The sequence below is a fragment of the Ambystoma mexicanum genome, chromosome 7q, assembly GCF_040938575.1.
Source record: "Ambystoma mexicanum isolate Mex_15411 chromosome 7q, UKY_AmexF1_1, whole genome shotgun sequence".
Classification (NCBI taxonomy): Eukaryota; Metazoa; Chordata; class Amphibia; order Caudata; family Ambystomatidae; genus Ambystoma; species Ambystoma mexicanum.
Genome location: NC_090941.1, coordinates 702,175,841 through 702,202,905, shown reverse-complemented (window position 1 = coordinate 702,202,905; position 27,065 = coordinate 702,175,841). Strand labels below are relative to the sequence as shown.

Genomic DNA, 27,065 nt, shown 5'->3' with positions numbered 1-27,065 from the left:
TTCATTTTTATAAGTTTTATCAAATGTGCTTGGGAGCCCATCTGCCCCTGGAGCTTTACTCGTGGGCAGTAGCTTGATCACCAGGTCCAGTTCCTCTATCGTAATTGGTGTTTCTAGGCTTTCTCTATCCGCTTCTTCAAGCTTCGGGAGTGTGAATTTCTCTAGGGCCTCTTGTTTATCTATATCCGCCTCCTCTGTGGGGTCTGCATACAGTCTTTTGTAATAGTCCAGAAAGCATTTGTTCATGCTTGTGTGTATAGTATCTGCCCATCCTCCCCATGTATCGCTCTGATGGACTGCTTGGGAGTTTCACTTTTATACAGTCAAGCTAGCAATCTGCCAGGTTTGTCTCCTTCCGCATGCTGCTTCTCCAAATATTTCCTAGAACTCAGATTGCTTAATCTCTACCAGTGGTCTTTACATTCTTGTTGTAACTTGGTTATGCTCTCGGATTCCTCCTTGTTTCCGGCCCCTTCCTGTATTGTATTTTCGAACGTATGTTCTTTACAAGTCCCTTGTTATTACATCCTGTAGCCCTTTAGATTTAGCCATTGCTACCCCTCTGACCACCACCTTGAAAGCTTCCCATACTGTCCCTACTGAGTCCACGCTACCCACGTTAAGTTCAAAGTATTCCTCTATTTCACCCCTCAGGTCTTGCCGAAACCTGGTATCTTTTAGTGCTTCCATTGTCAACCTCCATGTTGGGATTCTGGTCCTGGGCCGTCTTATCTGCCATGTGACCATGAGTGGTGAATGATTCGATAAAACTATCACTTTGTAGTCTATTTGTGACACCTCTTGGGCTGTATCCGCCCCCATGAATATATTTAGTCTAGCCTAGTATATACGTTATGCAGGGCTGAGAAATTAGAATAGCCCCTTTCCCGAGGGTGGCGCTCCCTCCATACATCTGTCAATCTGAAAGTTTGTATCAAAGAGTTTATGGCTTTGGCCGCTGGAGTTGGGTGTGTGAATTTCGTGTCTGACCTGTCCAGTAGTGGGTCTAGCATACAGTTAAAATCTCCTTCCCATACCACCGCACTATCCATACAGAGGCTAATCTTGGTAACAGGGATCTGAGGTAGGCTGTGGTGTCTTCATTCGGGGCATGTGTGTTAATAATGCATATTTCTCTGTTTTCACCAACCCCCTAATCCACACCAACCTCACGTCTTTATCCACTTCTGATTTCAACATCTTGAACAGAACATGAGGTGCTATCCACGTTATGACCCCTCTAGCGTACACCGAGTATGTGGCTCCTATGGTTGTCCCCTTCCACTTCCGGGTCACAACCTCGTTTCTCTTTGGTTAAGTGGGTTTCTTGTAATAATGCGATATCGATTGTTTGTCGTTTAAGATATGTCTTTACTCTATGGCGTTTGAAATAAATATTCGGTTCTCTGACCTTCCAGGACACAATCTTTATTTCACCCATTTTTCCCTAAGTTGCCGCCCCCCTTGTCCCATCTCTCTTTCGACCACCACTGTGCTGTTGCGTATAACTATAGGCCCCCCTCCCAACTTCCCCAACACCTGCCCCTCCCTACAAACTTAACCCCAACAATAGCCCAGCTCCTAAACTGGATCTCAGGCCTCCCTGCATCTCCCTCGGTTTGCGGCGTGTTGACGGTACTTCGAGCGCTGCAGATGGATACTATGCTACTGGTATCCTTTGGGGGGTAGGAACGCTCCCTGTGTCACGGTTACTTGCACTGCGCGCGTCACTCCCGTACTCTATTTATTATAGGTTACAAAATATAGTTCGATAATAGTTCAAGAGTCTCTATCGCCATCCCTTATGTTCCACCTCCCACCGCCCCCTTTTACATCCAAATCCCCCATCATTGTGTCACTTATCACTTTCCTCTCCTTCTCGGTCTTCCTGTTCAGACGGCATAGTCTGGGTATCCATCCAGTTGTTCACATCCTTCGGGGTTTCAAAAAACAAGGCGCGATCTTTGTGGAGCACTTCCATTTTAGCAGGGTATAAGAGTTGAAACTTGAGTTGGGTCGCTCACATTCTCCGTTTCATCATCTCGTAATCCATTCTTTTCTTCTACACCAGCAAGGTAGAGTCTGGATACGCTGTAATGGTTGCTGACACTCTATGGATGGTGCCTCCCTTGCGGAAGTGTTCCAGTATTTTCTCTGTCCTTCTAATTTAATATTTTGGCTATGATCGGCCGCGGCTGGGCGCTCGGTTGTGGTCTTCTAATCAGAGGTCTGTGTGCCCTTTGAACTGTGAATCCCTGGTTAAGCGTGCTCGCTACTATTTCCTGTATGAACATGTCTTCGACGTAGTTGGTTGGGTTCTTGCCTTCCTCCCATTCTGGTAGCCCAATGATACAAACATTGTTGAGTCTAGCTCGACCTTCTGCTTCTTCCTCTGTTTTCCAGGTTGTGGACCTACTATATCAGGGTAGAGGACCTCTGTGGCATTGTCTCTGCAGTTACCTGTGTTGGCCTTCACTTCCTTCTCCAATGCGCCAGTGCATTATGCCAAAGCTCGGATGTCTTGCCTCAACAGATTCATATCGATTTGCATTGCATCTATTTTGTGTTATAGTGACACTTTGAGGTCCGCTATTGCCCCAAGTATCTGTTGGTCCATGCGTGGTTGTGTTTCTTCTTCGTTTGAGCCTTGTGGTTGTGTCTAAGGTCCCTCCATCCCTTGCGCCGGTCTGGTGAAAGGGTCCAGGGATGTTTGTTTTACTTTGGTATCATTTGCCTTGTTGGAGATCACTTTTGTTTCATCCCTGGCGTTTCTCATCCTTCCCGTCATCCGTGAGTGCATCTGCCTATAATTCCGTGACCTTTAGGAGGGGGGTTCTTGGCAGCTTTTACAATGCTCCTTCGGTGTTCTTCCCCTTTGTCTTGCTTCTGGTATACCCTCTGGTATTCTTACTCTGCGTCACAGATCTCGATTGGCGATTCGATGAGCTCCGATTTTGTCTTGTGCTCCCTCAATATTGACTCTTGTAGCTCACTTAGGTAGTGTGATTGTTGATCGGTCTTGGACTTTGTTATACCATGTTGCTTGCTGGGGTTATGTCACCGTGGTTGTCACACCATTAAATCTCATTCCTGCCCTTCTTAGGATGGTGGGCTTCAGCTCCCCCAGGTTGCTGGCCCCAGTTGTTTTCGTGCACTCCACTTCAGTTGTCTCTTTGCCACAATCCCCCCTGCTCGTCTCAGTACCTAGTATGGGGGGCACCTTGGGGATGTCCTCCTCTGCATTAATGTTTTGTCAACCTGGTGGATGTGTGACTTTACTGCCCCCCGTTCCGCCCTGCCTCCGCGTGGGCATTCCTGTTTTTTGTAGGGCCGGTCCCTATTTGCCTTCTTATGTGGTGATTCTTTGCCTAGTCTTCACCACGCTGCAAAGCTTAGAAGCATTGTGTCTTGTTTCCATGGGGGGGGTATGCCTCCTGGTGCTAGTATGTCCTGTGTGTTAGGCTGGGGTCCGTCTTCAGATATCTTGTCTGTTTTGCAATACTTCACGCCTATGTACCGGCTTCTGTCCCCCAAGTCTTTTGATGGCACTGTGCTTGTGGAGGTATTGAGTCCTTAATCAGTGTGTGTCCGGGTTGAGCAACGTGTTTCCTTAGTCTTTGACACAGCCGTCTGGTGTGGCTTCTTGCTTACAGTGCCCCCAGCTATTCGGTGCATATGATGATGATCACTGATCTGTCGTGCTTGCACTGATTATCTATAAGTGGTGCTGCTTCTCAGTGTCTGCCGGGCTTCTCGCTTATTACGGCTCCAGTGCGACCATGTCTCTTGGTCAGCTTATGTACACAGTGCTCTTTACATGTCCTGAGTTTGTTTCTGGGTCTGGGGTATATTCCCTGACTCTGCAATCGTCCTGTAGCTCAAGTCCTTTGTCCCGTTAATTGCTGGGCGCCATCTTCGAGTTGCCGTGTGTCAGGCATCAGGCAGTGCGTTTATTGCTCCCGTGGTGCATCTGTGAGCTTAAGCCGGTTATATGTTGGTTTTCCTCATTCCCCCTTTTTTGTGCACCTCCATTATTCCATTCTGCGCTTTCTTCCGCTCGCCTGCACACCGCTCGCTCCACGCTGGTTTTTTATTGTGGTGTGCGTTCCGTTCGATACAACGCATCTCAGTTTGGTGCTTCCAATCCTTTGTTATGCGAACATCAATGTTCCTTCTACAATAACGCTGGATACGATTACTCCGCGATCATGTAAATGTATCGGCCTGTCTTCCAGTCCATTCCGCGCTTGCACTCTCTGGAGCCTTCCCGCAACTTGGAGCCTTTGTCCTATCTGTGCACCAGCACCATCTTCGAAACTCGTTGTCCTCCGCACTTCGCTGTTGCTGTGTTACTTCCAGAGAGCTTTATTTTCTTCCGGCTCTTTCGCTGCTTGCTCCGATTATTCACAGTGCCGTGGCTTCAAGATATCTTGTTGATTAAGACTGGATGATCATTGATCGTCCCTCAACATCCAGGGTAACGATAAATGTACCCTACATGTAGATCTTCAGGCATGAGTACTGTTAAATCATGCTGAGTAATCTAGGGTAATGTAAAATACACTGCATAGCAACTCTTTAAGTGAACAAAAACTACTGTACGCATTCTATGTTTCCTTTGAATTGAATCTATGGTTACAACTTGCATTTTAACTGGTTTTGTCATTTATGCCAGTATACTGTGTGATGATCTACAGCATTCATTTTTTTACCTGTTTTGACTCCACATTTCTTTCACAATTCACATTATGCAACACATGTTTTCTGTTGGATATGTACACTACCAAAATTTTAAAAGTTATTATTGAGAAACACATGGGATACTCTTTGCGACTTCCCCAGCACATTATCAAATCTATTAAATGATTAGAATAAATACAACACATTGAGTTGTTTCGCAACGTGGTTATATTTGTTGTTCTTTGCACATGTACTTTGTTGCCACCTAGCAAGCGGCAGAGTGAGGGGCTCGAACAAGAGTTAGGAAATTATACTGTCTATTAGACAGTTATTAATACATACATCCTCCAGCAATATCTTTTTTGATAAACTATTTATTAGAAATTTATTAGAATCTGAGGTATATTCACCAACGTCTTTTAGGCCGTATTTATTGGACACCAGTGAAAATGAAGGAGAGAGGCTTGGCTGATGTAGATCTGTGCTGGGGGCGTGGGGGCTCGAGAGGGACCTATCTACATATGCTCTGGGAGTGTAGTAGAGTGCTGGACTTTTGGAGAGAAGTTTTGGATTGCATTGATATGGTAACTAGTATGACACTGCCTCGTACCTTTCTGTCAGTGGTTTTCCTTTCAACTGATAGTCGAAGTGTGGAGATGTGGGATTGTTCGGAATGGATTGATAGAGCATTGTTGATGGCCATAAAACAAATAATGAAGGTGTGGAAATCCAGGAAGAAGCCACATTGCGAGAACTGGGTGTCGGATATGCGGACGCTCTCTTGGTATGAGAAGACTCAGGCAGTTCGACAACATCGGGAAACTGAGTACAAGGAGAGATGGGGGTCATTCAGGGATTTATTTGGATGAGGTGTAGGCTTTGGTTTATTTTGTGGATATTGAGGTTGGGAATTGGTAGGGGTGTACGTTTTGTCCTTTTTTTTGTGTTTTGTGTTGTCACGTCTTGCCATGAGATAGGAGGGTGGGGATGTTTTTGGATTTCGTTTTAAATAGCTGTTACTTTAGTAGTAATTTGAATTTTGTTGCACTGATGTATATGGAGTAATCTTTTGCTTGGTCCCATTCTGTTGTTACTCAGTTGTATTATGTTTTGTATAATTATTAAATAAAGTTGATAAAAAAAAAAGAAATGAGCCATAGGCACAAGTCCAGTACATACATTGACATACATGCATCTAATTTCTGCCATGCGCTTTCTTTTTACATTAACCATCGTTGGTGCTCGTGGGTTCATTACAATGCATCTAATCCCCACCCACCCCCTTCCTTTTAACACTCTAATAAAAGGTTCAGCTAAACAGCTTTCATTCGCTCGTGCACTTTCATCATTCTTGCCAGGCAGGGCCCTCGTTCTTGGGCCAGATTTATTATCAGACAATAGACACCTTACGGAGTACAGTTGGTTTAAAGTACAGTTGTTCCCTTGTCCACCATGAACTCATGAAAGGGAAGCCAGGTGTTTAACATTTTTTGGTAAACTCCAAACTCCATATGCCACAGCCGTCACCTTCTCCATGGCCATCACATCCCACAACCTCCCACAACCTCACCCATCACATGGCTATCACCGGTCCCTTCTCATTCTTCCATCCCTGTGCCAGATTCATCCTAGCTGCATTTAGCATGTGAGTGATGAGGGAGGCGCCCCTTCCGGGGCACATAGACTCCCTCTGCCGTGGCCCCCCAATAACACCACTGCTGGTTTACGGGGCAACGGTACCTTCGTCACTTCCTTGATATGGCCTAAGATTTCCTTCCAATATACTTCCGCTAAGAGGCATGTATCGTTCCTATTTTAACATATACAATAGTACTTCTTCCGTGTCAGTCGATAAAGTCTTGACACCCCTTTTTTGATTACCCCCTCTTTTACCGTGCGTTCTTTTACTTTTGTGTTGGAAATCCAGTGTCTTACTTGAGTATCGAAAGCGTTCGCGTTCAGGTATCTGGAATTTGTTTCTTCATTCTTCCAACTTCAAAGGATTCCCTTCCACATAAAAGTCCCCCATTGTTAAGGTTTGTCCCACCCCCCACAGTGCATCCAGAAACTGGGTTGTAATCCGGGGGGTGAACTCTGGATTATAAGCCATTGGTTTAAGCAGGCCTCCTCCTAGTTTCATCTTCTTCCCCCGTAGGGCCTTGTCCCAGTACCAGAGCGTGGTCTTTGGTGTTTCTAACAGCGGTCCGCCATGTCCCCTATGTTTTGGTGTCAGTAAGCCTATGTTTTCCAACAGTATTTTCGTCGCATCTCTTTCTGCATTTGACCACCCATTCGAATTCTCTGTGGGGGCCCATTAAAGCATCGGGGCCACCAGTGCGGCCAATAAATATTGGCAGAAGTCTGTGACCCCCAGACTCCCTAGTGCCGGGGGGTTGGAACAGGACCTTTCTAGGAACCCTAGGCCTCTTCTCCTTCCAAATGAAGGACATTGTTTCTTTGTGCAGGTTTTTCATTGCTAGGTTTGGGATCCGAATTGTGAGAGCGCCAAACACATACAGAAACCTTGGTAGTAGGGACATCTTTATAGCCGTTATCCTTGCAAACCAGGACAACTCCTGCATGTCCCATCTTCTGAGGTCCTCAGTTTTTAGTAATCCCGGCATTTCAGCACCATATAATTTCTCATATGTGGGTGTCAGGTTCAGCCCCAAATATTCCATTGTTTTAGGTTCCCATTTTAATGGATAGCTTCTCCCCCCGCCCCCACTCCCATACCTGTTCTGGGTCTTCTGTGATGTTTAGTGCTTTAGATTTAGCATAGTTAATATGAAACACTGAGACCTCTTGCAAAGCTATTCAACAATGTGGAGACCCTTGGTAAAGACTGTGCCATGTCCATCAAGAACAAAAGAGCATTACCTGCATACATAGAGACTTTTTGTGCCCCAGTCTTCCGTAGATATCCCTTGCACCCTTTGATCTGCTCTGATCGCCTGTGCCAACGGCCCTATGGCAAATATTAGCGGGGATAAAGGACACCCCTGACGAGTCCCTTTGTGTATAGGGATGCTATTTGTGAGCTGCCCGTTAACCAATAATCTAGTAGTCGGGTTACCATAGTTGGCTAGGGCCATGCGAGAGAAGCCTGGCCCACACCCACATTTTCTCAGGCCATCAAAAGCCCTAGTGGCATCCAGGTCCAATACAGACATGGTTTGACCCGTCTTCCGTCCCCATTCAATAACATATATAACTCTCCGAATATTATTATATGTGTGGCGTCCGACTACAAACCCTGCCTGGACCGGATGAATAATCCCCGGTAGAACCCGGGCTAACATCTGTGCCAAAATCATTGTGTACAGCTTGGCATCCCCATTAAGTAATGAGATGGGCCGATAGCTTGCACATTTTGCAGATTCTTTAACCGGTTTAATAGTAAGACACTGGTGGGGGGGCATGTCCCCCGTGATTCACCCCATATAGCTTACATGGTTAAAGATCTTAGTCAGAGGAGTACCAATATGGTTCTGAATGTCTTATAGTAGACGTTATCGAACCCGTCTGGTCCCAGGGTTTTGTTCCCTTTCAGGGCGCTTAAGGCGCACCCTACCTCCTCCTCTGTTATTGGGGCCTCAAGCATATACCTATCCGCCCCAATATTTGGGGCAGATCCACCCTCTCCAGGAATTTCCCCTGTGCCTCAGACGCCAAATTCCCTCCTGCTAGGTTACGTGTAAAGAATGAATGCATGATTTCTGCTATTTCAGCTTCCCCTCTCTTCAATTCCCCCCCTGTGATTTTTAAGTTGACTGATATAATTTTGGGATTTTAGTTTTTGTAGTTTATGCACTAGAAACAGATTAGCTTTATCCCTTTTATATAATAAGTTTGTTTTGTGTGCAGAAGGAGTTGCACAGATTTATCTGTGAGATGTGCCTCTAGCTTAGCCCATGCCTTCTTAAGTTCCTGCCAGGCCTTTAGTGATCTCTTTGGCGTAGGTTGAGCCTCTGCGATCCCCACTTCCACCTCCAGCTTTTGCTATACGCCTTCTTTCTCCCTCAGGAAGTTTGTCGTTTGTGCAATACATTCTCCCCTTATTACGGCCTTACTTGCATCCCATTTGTGCCCCATTCTATCCCTGGTGTATCATTCTCTTCAAAGTCATTTTTCAGGGTTATTTCTATGTGTGACCTAAGGCATTGGTCCCTTAGGATCAGCTCATTCAGTCGCCATGGCTTGCAAATGGGTGGGAGCGGCACTATCCGGTCTACCTCGAGGGAAAGTGGTGTGTGATCTGACAGGTATCTCACCCCTATTTCCAACCCTGTGACCTGTGGGACCAGCGTGTTTGAGATCAGGATCATATCTATCCTCGAGAAGCCCCTGTGTGCAGCTGATTAGCATGTATATGATTTATCCTGTGGGTGAAAAAACCACCATGTCTGTTAGATGCAGTTTCCCGAGAAACCGGGCTAAAGCCTGCCTATTTGTTATCATTGGGAAGGGCAGGAAGAGTCTTGTCCATTGAGGCATCCATCACACAGTTGCAGTCCCCCCCGCCCCAACTAGAACCTGTCTTATACACCACTCTGCGATCCTTGCTAACAGCTTTGTCAATAAACAGTCTAGTTTTTCATTAGGAGTGTAAACTGCAATCAAGGTTACTAGTTGGCCCATCAGTTTCCCTCCCAGCACCAAGTAACGACCCTCCGGGTCCTGATGCAAACTGTTTCTCAAAGCACACCCCCTTCACAAACAGTCCCCCACGCCCCTTCTCTTCATGCCGTATGAGGCGAAGTATTGCGTGGGGAAGGCCCTATGCTTTAGTCTATGTTCATCACCAGGCAGCAAGTGAGTCTCCTGCACCCATACCACCGAGGAATGTAGCTCAGACAGTCTCCTCAAACGATTTTCTTTTCACCCGAGAGTGTAGCCCCTGTGCATTCAAAGATATAAATGCCAGGTCAGCCATACTCTGGATTTGTAACCATTTGACTTCTTGACTCCCTCGCCTCTTCCATTCCCCTGTGCTGTAAAAGTGTGTTGTGTGCCTCCTCAACCTTTTGATATCCTATCCCCTCATCCCTCCCCTCTTCCAAACTTTAAACTCCACCATTAAACCAACAAAGAAAATGTACACTATTGCTGTACAAAAGTATTTCACCTGGTTTTTAACTCCCACCCGGGATATGTAGGGTCCAAATTCCCTCCCTCCCTCAAGCCCCCCCTTATTTCTCATCAACTTGTATCAACTAGATTTCCCTTTGTTTACCCCCTTATTCAGAACGGTTCAGATTCTCATCAACCCTCCCCCTCCTACTTTGTTCTCTTCTCTACCATCAGGACCAGGATTGTACTAAGTTGATTCCGACCTTGCCTGGGCCCACGTCCATGTATAGTTTGTTCATGTAGGGTCAGAGTTCTTAGCCTCTCTGCTCTGCCCATTTAGATGAGGACGACACAGTCGTCATTTCTCCTTTCCCCCGGTTTTACCACCACCAATGAGCCCTCTCGCGGGTTCTCTTCCTGATCTCTAGTTCCAATATTTTAATCGTCCCTCATTATCTCCACCATTTCTTCTTCCTTCGACATCATGCATCGCTGGCCCTTCCATTCGAATCGGAGCCCACTCGGAAACATCCAATGGTATCTCACCTCCTTGGATCTCAACCAGTCTGTTTGCCACCCTCAGACGCTTTATTTTTAATAGGGTTGCTTGGGCTAAGTCTTGTTGGAGTGAAATTGTTGCTGCCTGAAAGCAGATTGGTTCCGGTCTCCGAGCTGCCCGCATGATTTCCTCTTTCAGTTGGACTAGGTGGACCCTGGTCAGCAAGTCAGGGGTTAGATTTTTGTTTAAGTGGAACAAGGAGTACACTCTATGGGTGCGGTCCAGGAGGAAACCCGTTTGTTGTTGGCTACATTTTTGCTGCTCTGCGACTTGCATAAGGGCTTTAATGTCCCTGAGGTTGGCCCCTTCTGCTTTGTCGCTTCTTTGGCCATCTTCCTTTTGTAGACCCCCTGAGCATGCCCCGGGGTCTCAGTTCCTCAGTTAAATCTCTTGTGGTCAGACCACTTGCCCACAAACAAGTTATACGTCTCAAGTGCCCTGGTATCCGGATCTCCCTGCTAGTCCAGACTGTTGCCGCCTGCAGACGCTAATATTTAGATTGGCCCCCCAAGGGGTGAGCAGCCCACTCAGCTTCTGTGCCCCGAGTGAGCACCAGGGCTCCTGCCTGCTCCGCTTGCGTGTTTGGGGTCCCCTCCAGGACTTCCAACTCGCCTGCCACTCCGGTTGTCCACCTCTTGTGTGGCCCGAAGAGCTATGTGGGACCGGTTGTGAGCTCAAAGTTCTTCAGCTTTTATTATGCCCACTCTGGTACCTAGGGTCAAATTGGTGAAATTGCTGGATGAGGTACGGTTTTGTGGCAGAGTCCACCAACAGGCCGCGCTGTTTCAATAAGTCCCCCCCCCACACCAGGGGGTGAGTGGACCTCCTGCTTCATTGTCCTGTGTGTCCACCCGGGCATTCCCTTGCTTTTCTCCGGCGAATGGTGCTCCCCAGTGACCCCTGCTCAGTTGTTTCACTGGGGCGCCCCCCTTTTCATTCAAGGGCACCCCTCCGACGCGAGATACAGCCTCCCAGTCCGCCTTCCATGTGGGCCGGGGAGTGGGAATTCTTGTGGAGCGTGTCCTGCGCTCTTCAAGCTTCCAGCTTCGTGCGCATGTCCCTCCTCCTGTTGGAATTGCCGTGCATCCTGCTCCTTTCTCCCCTGTTTCCAGCTCAGGGCCACTTCCCCCACTGCTCCGTTCCCCCCAGGCATGCCAGGTCTCAGTCTCTCCACTTCATCAGTGGACCCGCTCGCTCCTCACCCTCCCTTCTTACCTGGGAGAGTCTCCGGAGCCTCAAGCCTCATCTGAACTGCTGTGCCTTTGTCCCTTACTTCAGGATGCTGCCTGTCAGCAGTGCGGCTGCTGTCTTCCACCTCCCACAGGCACATGTGAAATCCTGGCACCCACCAAGGGCTCACCACCGCGCTGTTGCTCCTCACCCTCGCATTATGTCCACCATCTTGTTTCGGTGCCGGGCAGACTTTGCTTCCTTTGTCGGCTGCGAGTTGCCGGCTGATCTTCCACAGCTGTTCACCACAGGCTCTCTAGACATTCTGCCACCGTCCGCTGGGATACTGGCTCATTTGATTTTTTTTTGGGGAAGGTTTGGGTGGCAAGACGGGCAGAGCACGGGAGCCTATCAAGGCTGCATCAGTTGGCTAGCCATGCCCCCCCTCTAGCAATATTTTACCAATCCTTCGCTGCAAATTACAACATTTTCCTCTTTCCTTTTTTAATGTGAAAAATAATTCACCTAAAAACTATTGAGCCTGCATGTGACCCCTACAGCAGGAGGATGTTATGATGGTACCCAGAGTATATCATTTAAACATGTTCAGATTATGGTTAAAGTTATTAAGCACAGAATAAAAAAAAAACATTTTTTAAATGGAGTCCCTTGCATGGCCCCTCAGAAGTTCTATCAGAGTTACTGGTAAACTGCACTTTGCATCAGGTTTTAAAATGCAGAATCAAAATTAGATGACTGGAAGTAGATTAACGTAATTTATGTATGAACCTCCTACAACTATGGAAAGAGCATGAGACTACTTAAATGAAATGTGAGAAAGGTTTATGATTGGACAGTTTAAAAATGGTTAGTTCCAGTGCTGTACAGAAAAGGGCATAAGTAGGGGTTCCCAAACGCAATTATTCTTGAGCATTGAACATTACAAGAGGATTGACAAAAAGAATTGCCTCGCTGAGGAGGTTGACTGAATGAGTGAAGCAGGCCAACAGGGAGAGGAGTGAGTCAGGCCAACAGGTAGAGAGTGGCGTTTGGGAAACCCACTCATTCCTCGCACCACTGTGGACCGACACTTAAAGTCTAAACTTTGTGGTAAAAACCCACTCTAGGTGGTCCTCATGGATGCCGGTTAGGCCCTGGTCTGTGAGATTGCAGTGGGTTGGCTGAGGAGACACTTGCGTGGCTGCGAGAGGAATAAAGTCACAAACGAGAAATGCATGGAGCTGCAGACTCACTCTATCCAGTTGCTCACCTGGGATGAATCAAGTTGCGCAGTCACTACAGACCTCATGATGGCAAGAACCAGGGATTGGGAGAGCCTGTGCTCGGACCAAAATCTCTCGGAGTCAAGTACGGTGATATTCAATCTATCAGTTGAATGACTTGAAAGTGTGCATCATTTACTCACATGTCCAGTCTCCTTTCCTCCATGCTTTAATATTTTGTCCGAGACCGGATCGGAGCACTTCTTTGTAGCACTAAAAAAATCTTGTCCTTTTAATATTTTTCTGAGAGGCTGGCACATGCATGGCCTTTGTCCCGCCTTCCCATGCCCCACCCGAGCCACAATTTCCAGTGCTTTTCAACGCAGTCTGGATCGGACACACGTTAGCACCTTTGGGAACTTTTTTCCATGTCAGATTTCGGTCCATCTTACTGCTTGGTTCTCGCAGTCAGCCTTTCCACTCTACGAATTCTGGAGGATTAATGGGGTTTAATTGTGTGCTTACTGTGGTCGTCATTGCAAGGCACAGGATCCCCACAATCTTTTCCTCAAATGAGTAGGCCCGGATCATTGGTGTAGTTTGTCTTTCTTCTGAGTATTCCCTTTTCCGGTGCATGCACTTGAGAACTCTCCAAAGGTAGGAAGAAGTGTTTAGGCACATACCGCCAAGCCAGCTAAAGGGTTTTGTTAAAGAGAAACGTTGTCATTAGCCTACCTATCTTTTCAGAGCATCCGAGCCAGGAAACACCTTCCCAGGAGAGTCTGGTTCAGAGAGGGATCATATTCACCCTAGCAATATAGGGGACTTGTTCCGAGGTACCGCACGATGGCTCTAAGCTGGAGACCGGAGTGTCACAACTCGCCCGCCGTGGAGACTTTACCCAAGATGGAGACTGAAAAGAAGGTAGAAGACGGACTCCTTCCCTGGACTCGCTATGCGCATTCTAGTCTTTTGACTTTATATTCCCGGAAGTTGCTAACGCACTTGCGTTGCAACTTCCAGTACTTTGGAAAGTGTTTCCCAGCGCTCGTGTGTTATTTTCCTTTTTTCCTCCTGGCCGCTTTCCGAACGGCTTCCCCTTTCCGTTTCTGCCGTTCTCGGACGGCTGTTCCGCTGTATGCTGTCTACTGCTTACCTTCTTGGAACTCCCTCTTTCCTTACTCGCAGTTCTTGCGAGGAACCTGCTAATCTTCTGCAACCTAGCCCTCCGGACTCCTAGTATCCTGCTGCTGCTCTCTTGGGTGTTTATTTGGAGCCATTGTGTACTTTGCCTACTCCTTCAGTATCTCAGTGCATTCTGGGACCAGTAGTCCCAGCAAGATATCACAACCTACCAGGGTTTTTTCGGCAAGGCTTTTTCCCTGGTCTGGGGTGGGCTCCCTGGGGTCCCCACTGCCAGGCAAATTGCATCTCAGGCAAAGTGGCCTCTAGTGGAGCCCATACCCATCGCACCAAACCAGGAGTAAGGACGCCCAAGAAGCCCAGCGACTCTTGGAGACAGAGAAGAAAGGAGATACCAACGGATGAATCCTGGGACTCTGATTCAGACGATACCTCAGTCATAAAGACTTCAGGTGAGGAGGGGGTTGGTGGAGATAACAAGGATCAGACTGAATCTGAGAGATTGCAACGCCCAGAGATTATGGCCTCCCTAGAACAATACCAAGAAATGGTAAACGCCATCCAGGCCCTGACGGCTGAAGTACAGTCCCTAAGAGCTGACAATACAGCATTACAGCAATAGGTTCAACAGTTGGGACAACGGGCACCTCAACGGGATGATAACAGAGGAGAACTACTCCCTCTTCCCTTGTCGTGTGGTAAATATGATGGGGACCCAAAGAAATTAAAAGAATTCTTGGATGCCTGCACAATCCAATTCGCCTTTCGCCCCAGGACCTACGAATTAGATAGAACTAAGGTTGGGTTCTTGATATCCAATCTGACAGGCAACGCTCTGGCATGGGCTACGCCTTTTGTTACTACTTCAGATCCGGTTCTCATTGATTACGGCCTATTCACACAACGACTAAAAGAAAGGTTCGGGAGACCGGAGGTCTTGTATTCCGCCTTTGAAAATCTACTCGACATACGACAAGGGTCATCGGATGTTCAAACGTACCTTGTGAGATTTCAAAGGATAGCTGCAGAAGCAGGATGGCCCGAAACTGCCCAACAGACTATATTCCGAAGAGGACTCCACGAAGACATTAAGGACGAACTGGCGAGAGTTGCCAGACCTAATTCTTTCCAAGAGCTGATCTCCTTAGTCTTACAAGTAGAGTTCCGTATGGCAGAAAGGAAGGCAGAAAGAAGAAGACCACGCAATTTTGTATCAGGACCAAACCCCTCTTCGATACCTGAAAAGAGATCCACGGAAGAACCTATGCAAATTGGAACCACACGAGGACCTCTATCTACTAGCGAACGCAAAAGAAGAAGGGACTTAGGTTTGTGTATGTATTGTGGGTCAAACAGCCATCTATTAAGAGATTGCCCTGCAGTACCCCCCAAAAGACAGGGAAACGAAGGACCCCAACCTTAAACAGGGAAAGGGAAGGGGTGAACACCATAAATCCCTGTCACTTAGCGCAGCCTTCGGCTTTGGACTGTTGCAGTCTTATGGTGATCAAGATACTAATAGAATGGGAGCCGACAGGGTCCGTGGAGTGCATAGCCATGTTAGACTGTGGAGCGGCTGGCAACTTTGTGGACGACAAGTGGGCCAAGGAACATCTCTTACCCAGACGACCGAAGATCAGATCTATACCGGTGGAAGGAGTCGATGGTACCCCACTAACATCAGGCCCAATTAGTCACGAAACACAGGAGTTGAAGATAAAGATGGCTAATCATCAGGAATACCTCTCATTCGATTTGATCAGGGCGGCACATTTTCCGGTAATACTGGGAATTCCCTGGTTAAGAAAGCACAATCCTCACATTGATTGGAGTTTGAATACAGTAGACTTCAAATCACAGTACTGCAGTCAACATTGCTTAACTACAGAAATCACCCCAGTCATTCAAGCAACTCTGCATCCTTCCTTCAGTGTCAACATGATACCAGCTCCCTATCAGGAATTCATAGACGTATTCACAGACACAACCCCGCCTTCTACCACCACATCGCAGAGAAGATTGCAAGATTGATCTGACACCGGAAGCAGTTGTGCCTTTCGGGAGAATGTTTCCGTTGTCACTACCGGAAAAGCAAGCTCTGAAAGAGTACCTTGCCACCAACCTAGAGAACGGCCTTATTAGAGAGTCATCTTCCTCAGCAGGGGCTTCTCTCTTTTTTATTCCAAAGAAAGGAACAACAGAACTACGTCCCTGTATAGATTACAGAGGTCTGAATAGTCTTACGGTGCGAGATAGATACCCTATGCCATTAATGAAGGACATCATTGAAGCCGTCCAGGGGGCCCGGGTCTTCACCAAGCAGGATTTGAGAGGAGCTTATCACCTTTTAAGACTCAGCGAAGGGGATGAGTGGAAGACGGCTTTCCGGACACCTCTAGGACATTACGAATATAGAGTAATGCCTTTTGGACTAGTCAATGCACCGGCACAATTCCAACGATTCATGGACAATCTGTTTTCAAATATGCTCTACTCCTCAGTGGTCGTTTACCTAGACGACATTCTTGTCTTTTCTGCCACCCTGGCTGAACATCGTGTCTTGGTAACAGAAGTCTTACAACGTTTAAGGAGAAACAGTCTACTAGCTAAACCCGAAAAATGCATATTTGAGGCATCCACAGTACCATATTTGGGTTTTATATTATCTGCAGATAACATACAGATGGATCCAGCCAAGACGGATGCCATTACAAATTGGCCTGTACCCTCTAATGTCAAAGGAATCCAACGATTCTTAGGACTAGCGAACTTCTATAGAAAGTTTATCCCCAATTTCTCTGAGATTATTCTACCTATCACCAATCTTCTTAAAAAGGGGGTGAAATTCCAATGGGATTTCGGCACTGAACAAGCCTTCCAAACTTTGAAAAGATCTTTTGTAACAGCTCCGATCCTCAGACAACCAGATCAAACACGCCCGTTCATAGTGGAAACTGATGCTTCCCTCGGTGCTATCGGGGCAGCATTACTACAGAAGGAGGAAGACGGCTTAGAACATCCTGTCTCTTATTTTTCACGCACGTTGACCACTAGTGAACGCAACTATTCCGTGTTAGAAAAAGAACTCCTGGCCATCAGACAAGCGTGCGAGGAATGGAGACATCTGCTACAAGGCTCTGTAGTCCCGTTTTTGGTCCGTACGGATCATAAAAACCTTAAAGTCCTTCAAAAGATGGAATGCCGCAACTCATGACATGATAGGTGGGCGTATTTCTTCTCACAATTTGACTTTGAGATCACCTATCTCCCAGGAAAGGACAACACTCTGGCAGATGCCCTTTCTCGGAGTATGGGTGAAGATTCGGGAGATCTACCAGAACAGGAACTCATGTTAGCAGGGAAGACATTCATCGTCAACATAAACACATTTTTGCGACGGGTAAAAGCGGAACAACAGAACAATAGGAGCTCAGAAATGGATTTGAAAGGGAAGGGCAACTTTCTCTTTAAAAAGGAAGCTTTGTATATACCAACCCGAGAACTCCAAGTACAAGCAATGTCCTGGTGTCACGATATTCCCTCTGCTGGACACAAGGGCCAAAGAGCCACACTAGAGTTAACATCTCGTCAATTTTGGTGGCCTTCCCTGGCTAAGGATGTGAAGGAGTATGTAAAGACCTGCCCTGTGTGTGCTCAAAACAAGTACGATTACCACAAACCCCTAGGACTTCTACAACAAGAAAAACAGCCCGAAGGACCTTGGCAACAGATATCCACGGATTTCATAGTGGAGCTGCCAGAATCCTGTGGACACACCGCCATAATGGTCACAATCGATTCCTTTAGCAAGCTGGCTCACTTTTCTCCTCTTGAAGGACTCCCTACTGCCAGCACGACTGCAGAAGTCTTTCTGAAGGACATAGTCAGGCTTCATGGGATTCCCACCAATATAGTCTCAGATAGAGGCGCTCAATTCACGTCCAAATTCTGGACAGTTCTGTGCAGAACATTAGGAATCAGGAGATCTCTTTCCTCAGGGTTCCACCCGGAAAGCAATGGGCAAACTGAACGTTTGAACGCCACTCTCGAACAGTACATACTGTGTTTTTGTGACCAAGAACAAGACGACTGGTTCCATCTTCTGCCCATGGCCGAGTTCTCTTATAACAACACTAGACATACCTCCCTAGGCATGAGTCCTTTCAAGTGCACCTATGGTTATGACCCAAAGCATATAGCTCTCTCTGGTATCCCTCCTACAAACACACCTTCAGTGGATCATCTACTGGATACCATACAGAGGATGCATCGAGTATCAGAATCCAATCTCGCAAAAGCTCGACAAGACTGTAAAAGATGGGCAGATCAAAAAAGAAGCCCAAATCCTCAGTGGGAAGTAGGAAGGCAGGTGTGGTTATCCACCAAGTATTTACCCAGATGGGTTCATCCAGGATAGTTTGCACCCAGGTATCTTTTGCCCTTTCGTATCTCAGCCAAGATCAATCCTGTGGCTTTTAGACTGGACCTTCCCCCGATTCTCAAAAGAGTTCATCCTGTCTTTCATACCTCACTCCTTAAACCATATATTGAGGACCCTCATTCACGAAAGACAAAAAACTCCCCTCAAAAGTCTCCAAAGATCACCGAGGAATATGAAGTTTCCGACATCATGGATTCCAGATACAAAAGAGGTGTACTGCAATACCTGGTTTTTTGGAAGGGATACCCAAGGTCAGAATGCACATGGGAACCAGTTAAGAACATTTCTGCTCCCCGTCTACTACGGAGATTCCATCACCTTCATCCCGGAAAACCAGGGGTTGGAGGCCTGAAAAGGGGTCATACTGTCACAACTCGCCCGCCGTGGAGACTATACCCAAGATGGAGACTGAAAAGAAGGTAGAAGACGGACTCCTTCCTTGGACTCGCTATGCGCATTCTAGTCTTTTGACTTTATATTCCCGGAAGTTGCTAACGCACTTGCGTTGCAACTTCCAGTACTTTGGAAAGTGTTTCCCAGCGCTCGTGTGTTATTTTCCTTTTTTCCTCCTGGCCGCTTTCCGAACGGCTTCCCCTTTCCGTTTCTGCCGTTCTCGGACGGCTGTTCCGCTGTATGCTGTCTACTGCTTACCTTCTTGGAACTCCCTCTTTCCTTACTCGCAGTTCTTGCGAGGAACCTGCTAATCTTCTGCAACCTAGCCCTCCGGACTCCTAGTATCCTGCTGCTGCTCTCTTGGGTGTTTATTTGGAGCCATTGTGTACTTTGCCTACTCCTTCAGTATCTCAGTGCATTCTGGGACCAGTAGTCCCAGCAAGATATCACAACCTACCAGGGTTTTTTCGGCAAGGCTTTTTCCCTGGTCTGGGGTGGGCTCCCTGGGGTCCCCACTGCCAGGCAAATTGCATCTCAGGCAAAGTGGCCTCTAGTGGAGCCCATACCCATCGCACCAAACCAGGAGTAAGGACGCCCAAGAAGCCCAGCGACTCTTGGAAACAGAGAAGAAAGGAGATACCAACGGATGAATCCTGGGACTCTGATTCAGACGATACCTCAGTCATAAAGACTTCAGGTGAGGAGGGGGTTGGTGGAGATAACAAGGATCAGACTGAATCTGAGACGGAGTTTCTCCCAAGGTGCCCCTTAAATGAGCTAATGGTACCAAGGCAACCCAGAGTGCTCCCTGGTTTGGGGCTAAAAAAGAAACATACCAGGAGGGCAGACCATCCCCAATTAGGGGCTACAATTATTGGAGAATTTTCTAAGGTTTCGCAAATGGGCACTGAGAAAAATAAAGGCTGCAACAAGGATCTCCTCACTGGGGCTAAAAGGTCGGTGGCTTGCTGCTTATACAGCCCCCGATTGCTCCAGGAATGCTAAATTTAAAATCTCGAAAAGACTCAACAGCTTTGAATCCTTTTGAGAAGATACAAAGACTTCAAACCAAATGGCCACATCGACCGACACATCTGACAGAACTTAAACACACTTTGCCTCAACAGATCTCAACATGGTCACCTTGCAAGATACCTTGGCAATGGCAATTTCCTCAACGTCTTACTCATCTAACCCAACTGAAAAAACAATATTGATGCCCCATACGTCTTCAGGCAGAGATCCTTTTGCACCACGAGTAGAGTAGTCTGCACCCACTAGAATGTCCTTACCACCCCCCCCCCAGTCTCTCTCTGTCCTGTCCTGGGCTTTTCCTCTTCACTATGTTGATGCTTCATGCGTGGGACCATCCTGGCGACCCACTTCGGTGGCTCTGTGGAGACAAACCCTGCTGCCTACACTGTTGCCCATACTGCAACCGTACCAGAGTTGAGAAGAAGCATATGTAAGCCTGGAATGTCCACCAGATCTCCAAGGTCCAGAGCACCAAGATCAGACACTGGTACCTACAGATCTGAGGGAAGTCTCCTCAGAAAAAGGCAACGCTTTCCCACAGGAAGAAGAGGATGAGCCACCTGACTAATCAAGCTTTCCATGACAAAGTCATGGACCTTATGGGTTATTTGGATATCCCCAGAACAGAATTGCTGCCTGCTGAAGCAGCGGGAGTCTAGTTGCTTAAGGGATATGAACTTTCAGGGCAAGAGGTTAAGCGAGAACTGGGGGAAAGGCCACAATCCACAACACCTAAAGTGGAAGATCGATTTGCGATAGACTACTTTTGTCAGTAGAGGTACCATTAACAGTGTGTTATCCTCCATCTTCAACTGTATTAGCAGCGTGCGCTACTCTTTACTATCTGCCATTATTTAATACCTCTTCAGCAGCACAACTGCTAAGAAGATAAAATGCTAAAGTGGTTGAAAAAAATGTTTTTTCAAATGCCGCACTGCAGTTGAGGCAAATGAACACCAAAGCGATTTTAGCTGCTCCTAATCTTAAAATCTGGAAGCAATTATCATAATTCCCTTCAGATATAATTGGGCATTTTAAAAAAGTGGCCTGACAGAGATAAGAATTGTAGCTGAAAATGTACTGGACTCCACAGTGAACCCCATGAATACCTCAGCTAGGGGTCTGGTGATTGGGGTGGATACTTATCACCAGGCATGGCTCGATGCCACAAGATTCAGTTAGAAGTACAGGAGAAGGTCCTAGACCTCCCGTTTGAAGGGGAGAAGCTTTTCTATCACTCAACTGACAAGGAACAAATGAAAAGGAACACCAGTACTCTGACTGCAAATGTAAATGTGCAAACCTGTCCTCCAACATCTTTCACTCAGGGGTCTGACTTTCGTTCCAGCTCTTTTGGGGTATTTCGTGGTTTCCATAACGGAACATTCTCCCAGTTTGCAGTGAAGAAAACAAAAAAGACACCAGGTAGAGGCGTCTCTTTACATTATGCTTTATAAAAAGGGACATCTTTCACCAATGATAAAACCTCAACGTGATGGTCATGGCTTGTCCCATAGGGGTGTGGGGGGGAATGGAGGGTGTGCATTTCCCATCTGGAAACCTGGTTGACAATCACTTTAGATGCATGGATACTTTCCGTGGCTTACAAAGACTCCTGCCTTCCTCGTCCTCCCATTCCTCCCTCCCGCCCCACTCTTAATCAGAAGGGATCCACAGCCCTGAGAGAAGAGATCAGGAAAACTCCTATGAAGGCAACAGAAGTACCACCATGAGAGCGCTTTTATTCCCACCTCTTTACAGTGCACAAACCCAACCACGCTGGCCTGTACACTATACTAGACTTGTAGGATTTCAAACGTCCAGGTCCCCAAGAAAATATCAGGATGATCAGCCCTGCAGAGATCCAATCAACTCTTCAAAGGCAGATTGTATCTGTGCAGTGGATCCGAAAGATGCCCATGTCCATGTTCCCATTTGGCCACTGCACCAGAAGTTCCTTTGATTTTCAATGGGACATGGCCATTTTCAATACCGGGTTCCTCCTTTCAGACTGAACTCTGTGCTAAGAGTCTTCAAATTAATGTGTTAGAAGTTGCAGTCTACCTCACACTTCAGAGTCCACGTGCATCCATATTTGGATGACTGACTTCTGAGGTGTCACTGCCCACGTATGGCAGGACTCCATCTCGAAATTCTTCTCCACCTGCTTTATCGTCTTGGCCTCTCAGGTAACTGATTGAAACTCTCCACAATTGGCTCTTAAAAACTGATATTTCATAGGGTTTCAATGGGATACAGTACTGGTCAGGGTATTTGTCAGCTGAGAGAGGATATTGGACTGACAGACTTGGTCCATCTTTCGCCAATCAAAACACATGAGCGCTTGGTGGTTTAAGACATTGATGGGACTTATGGCCTCCCTTCCTCCTAGCAGTGCCATTAGCGAGACTGAAGATGAGAACAGATAGCTCTGAGGCAGACATGGTCTCGCGCTTCAGACTCAATGAGTCCCTGTGTCAATAAATTTAAAACGGGACCGGGTATGGTGGTAGAACGTCACTCTTTCAGAGGGTGCACTGTTTTTCTGAGCCCATCCCTCAAGTTGCCTCTCCACTTGTTTGTCGGGAGAGAGTGACATTCAATCAACTGGGAGGTGTTTGATCTGTGTAGGACACTGGAGAGGAAGGAGCACATAAATGCTCTGAAACTTCAGCAATATTCCTGGCTGTCAAAGCTGTCCAGCTAAACATTTTGAACAAGACAGTATGGAACAATGTGGTATCAATGTTTTATGAAAACTAACAAGGCAGCATCAGATCTTGCCCCCCTTAGCTTGCTGGCGGTGCAGATTTGGGTATGGGCATTTCAGAAAGGAATATTGCTTCAGGCAGTTCATCTTTCGGGAGATGAGAATTGAATATCAATTGTCTAGCGATTGTTAACCACAAGTGGGAGCTGAATATGAAAGTCCCTAATCTGATCTTCAAACAAAGGGAACTTTCCCAAATAGATGTATTTGCCACGATCAGCAACAAGAATTTCCCTTTTATGACTAGAGAAGTTCGGGGGAAGACTCATTGGGAGATGCTCTAGAGATCTTCTGGGACAACTTGACTTTGGTAGCATTCCCCCACTTCCATTTATCCATTGCGCTGTATTGAAGCTGTGTAACAAGATACAAATGCTATTCATAGCACCTTGGTGGCCAGCAAGGTTCTGGTTTTGACCCAAGTCCTGCAACTCTCGCACCCATTTGGCTACTGGATCTCAATGGCCTTGTCTTCAACCCCAGCACATCAGGATCGCTGAACTTGGGGACATGGTTAATTACATCATGTCTTTAGGTCACATTGGTCTTTCAGAAGAAAACATACACATTACAGCACGGAAGTCTTCTACAAGATCTCAGTAGAAGAGCAAGTGGCTTTGTTTTTGTCGCTGTAATTTAGTAAGATAAATGAATCCCTCATCAGCCTCTTCAGACAAAATTCTTTTTCATCTCTCGACTCACATCCACAGCAATCCAGACAGCCAGGCTCTTGCAGGACATGGTCAGCTCTAGTAGCATATTAAAAAACAGAACACAATTTCTTCCTTAAGAAACACAGTAGTAAAATGCCAATTTGATGGCCTTCGTCATCTTTACCCTCCAATTAAATGTCCTTATGTTAAATGGGAGGCTGATCTAGTTGTGAACGCCTTTTGCCACAAACGTTTCAAGCATATGGCTGCATTTGACATTAAATTGGTCTCATGGAAGTTTGCTTTCCTGGTATCCATCATATCAGTAAGAAGAGTTGTCGAGTTGCAGGCTCTTTGTGTTGAGGAACCATTCAAAAACTTTCAAAAGTGGTCCTTCGAACTTCTCCCATCCTTTTTACCAAAGGTGGCTATGGAATTCCATATTAACCAAGAGATTCCCTTACCCGTATTCTTACCTTAGCCATGTTCTGACACAGAAATAGTTTTACATAAACCTAGATATTAGGAGAGCTCTTAAAGTCTTTCCTGGCTGAACAAAGAACTTCAGAGTGGCTTCAAAACATTACTGCCTTGATTCGAGTTCCAGAACTAATGCTCAATTTGAAAAAGCATTTCTCAAAAACATCCAACTAATTTAGAATTAGGCTATCCACCCAATAAGTCTGTTCCAGTGCTTGGGAATCTCCCAAACGTAGGAAGTAAAGTGGACAGGATGTAGGAGTAAGAAAAAGTTACTCACCATGGTTACTAAGTACAACAAGTCCAGCGTCCCCTTTCCTCCATTTGCCCGCCCGACTTAACCTCTTAAAGAATCCTTACTTCCTTGCCAATTACTGCCCTTGGTACTTGGAAAAGGAATGAAGGATGAAGTTCTGGACGGGGCATGCGAAGACAAGGCTAAGGTACAAGACGCTACAAAAAAGTGCCCAGACCCATCTCGAAGGACTAAACGTCTCAAAAGGATAGAATAAAGAGGACTTTGGACTATAAGTGCGTTAGTCACTACGGTGACTAAACATTTACTGTTTTTTTTCATTGCCTGACAAACTGTACCACCCGAAGCTGCAGCTGCAACCGAATTCCTATGGGCCTAGTAGTCCAGTGTTTTCCCATACCAGTGATTTCACGTTACAGGTTTGAGTACAATTATTTTTCCCTGGAATAAATATCAGCACAAACCGGTTGTGAGCCTAGGACTTGTCAAGTGGCAGACCTATTTATCTTGGGGACAAGTCAGCCAGACCCATTCTGTGTGTTGCAGAGGGAAGAAAAAAAGACGAAAGGAGCGAGTCGTTTAGAAACACTGTGGCAAGACACAGGAGCCCCTGTTCATCTGTATTTTTTTTTTATGGTTTATGGTTAACAAAAAAAACAACTTTACAATTCGTCAAATTACGAATCACAAAGAATAGAACAAAACATATGCACATCATTAAGAAAAAACAATTCTAAAAAGTGATCTTATCTTATAATGCATTAACACCACCTTGAAAATATGTCCTTTGATGAATACACATCCCTATCAATATACAAAACATCCAGAATCAAAATAGCCTAAAAAGCTCAGTATGAAGTTTGATGAATCCTGTGGAATGCTCACAAAAACCCTGCCTAAAGTCTCCTTCCAGGTGTCTAGGGGAAGGCAGCCACTACCCCGATCCTTACCCTGGGGGTGGTGTTAGCCAGGTGGATTACCTGGGAGGAAAAGGGCACCAAGCGAGTAAGAGGATTCTCTTAGGAGGGACGAAGCATTTGTCTTCTTTGGAGAGGGAGATTAATATGGTGCCATAATATTTGATGGCTTATTGTCAAGATCCAAACTTCTTTTCATAAGGATATCCCTATGGAGGGTTGAAAAGACTGAATACCAGAGAAATTATACAATTGGGAATCAAAACATTCATACATTGGCTTCAGGTACATATAATTAACCCTTAAATATTAACCAAACATCTATTCATCTAAAACCTTTTTCTAATAGTTAACTTAATAAACAGAGAAAATCCAACAGTATTGAAGTGCTCTCTTTGGGAGAAAAAAATGAAAATCACATTGGGGAATTCAAGTCCGACAATGCCCCAAGTACTGGGACAAGGAAGATAGGTTCAGAGGCTCTACACTACAAGATGCAGTCTAGTGGTTCTGATGACCCACACCTGAGTCGACCTTTGAATATGTAGAACCACAGGGTGGAGTTGTGGAAACCACCTGTTGCGGTTGCAGAAGAAGCAGAAGTAGGAGAGGAGACGTCAGAGTTGCAGCGATTGGCAAGGCAGATGATGGTCTCCCAGGTTTATAACCTAAATTGCAGAAGTAGCGCAGGGCAAAGCAGGATTGCAGAAAGCTTTCCTCTAGGAGAGAGAGACTCTCCTGGTGGCATGCAGTGGCCCGGTGGCTGGCGGGCACCGATGGACGCAAGGAGCGAAGGAAGCTCCTTTCCTGTTCAGCACGGGCTGCTGGAAGTTGTCAGTTGAGGAGTTGGAGGAGGAAGAAGCAGAGTGAGCTGTGTCAACGGTTTGCAAGGATGCGTGTACAGAGCATTGAGTGTACCAGTGAAAGGTAATCCCGGGAAGCTCTATACGTGCCTGCCGAATTCTAAACGTTGTTTTGAATACCAAATTAATATAAAGAAAGCAGATTGGAGAAATACAAACTTTGCAAAGAGGCAAGCAGAGAAAAGTTACAACTGTTATAAAAATCGGCACATTTACCAAAGCCAAAAGCCTGTTAATTACAAACAGCATTGCCAAAGTAAAGAGGGGGCAATACAGAACCAAGCTAATCAGAACCAGCACTGACAAAAAGGGGGCAGAAATTTAAAGAGCATATCATTCATTTGGAATAAACAATTGTTGCTAGACTAAGGAAGAGGTAATAGTCAAGCAGAGTAAACACATGTGTTGCCTAAGCCAAACAGAAGCAGAAAAGTTGTCAACAGTTTACTGATGTGCAAGTGGGAAAACAGAAGTGGCAGGAGAGGTGCCCTCCTGATAAAGTATTCAAGGGGTGTGAAGCTAACCTGCGTTGCCTATGGCAAAATAAAGAGTGGAGTGAACAATATCAATGTATAACGTTTTCCTGGAAGAAGTTATGAATGTAGAAGAAGTTGATAAAACTCAAAGACTTTCCTAACTATTTGAAGTAGACCCCACCACAGAGTACTTGCAGTAGTGTTAGGAGTTTGTTTTGTCCTGGCAGGCGAGTATACAAGGATAGGGACTCTAGTGGTAGTCTTGGCAGGTTAGTGGACCAGGAAGAAGTGTTGAATTCATTGTTATGAGATCATCCTGACTCCCTTTATTTGATACAGAAGAATTGGGACCACATTTGGTGTCTCAAGAAGAGATTGTGTTGAACTTTTGTTATAAGTGGAAAAGACAAAGATTTGTCAAGTAGAACGTTTGCAGTCACAAGAACTTTATGATCCTAACTTGGTTGCAAGACGGAACTTTGAACTTTTAGGCAAAAATCCTCCTTTGAATATGGGGAAGGGGAAAACACCCAGGTTACAAGGATATAAAGTTATTGAGTCTAAAGTTGGAAGTAACTGTTATTTCTATTATATTTTTAGTTGCCATGCATTTCCTTTATGAGTCCGATGTATGTTTAAGAGTGAGGGACAGATTTCTTTTGTAGAGTGTTCCCTTTCGTTATTTTGATAGCCTGGGAAATTCTCATTAGGTTAGGGATAGTGAGGCGTTTATCAAATCCCTTTAAGATAAATAAAATGGCATCTTGTGAAAGCCTTATACCAAGTTGTCCGCCTCACATTTCTAACCCATCTAAGAAGAGAGAAGACTAAAAACTATTTAAAATGCATCTGTCACGTTACACTCTTAGTATCCAGTGAGACACCCAGTTTCAAGGAATTAATGTCCTGCCTACTGATGGCCAATTGGCACAG

General features: G+C 46.0%; 1 protein-coding gene across 2 annotated transcripts in view; it reads right to left on the bottom strand.

The window, feature by feature from the left end:
- The window catches only part of MICU2 (mitochondrial calcium uptake 2), a 1,758,017-nt gene that overhangs the window by 1,315,896 nt on the left and 415,056 nt on the right, over window positions 1–27,065 (bottom strand). The window lies entirely within an intron of this gene.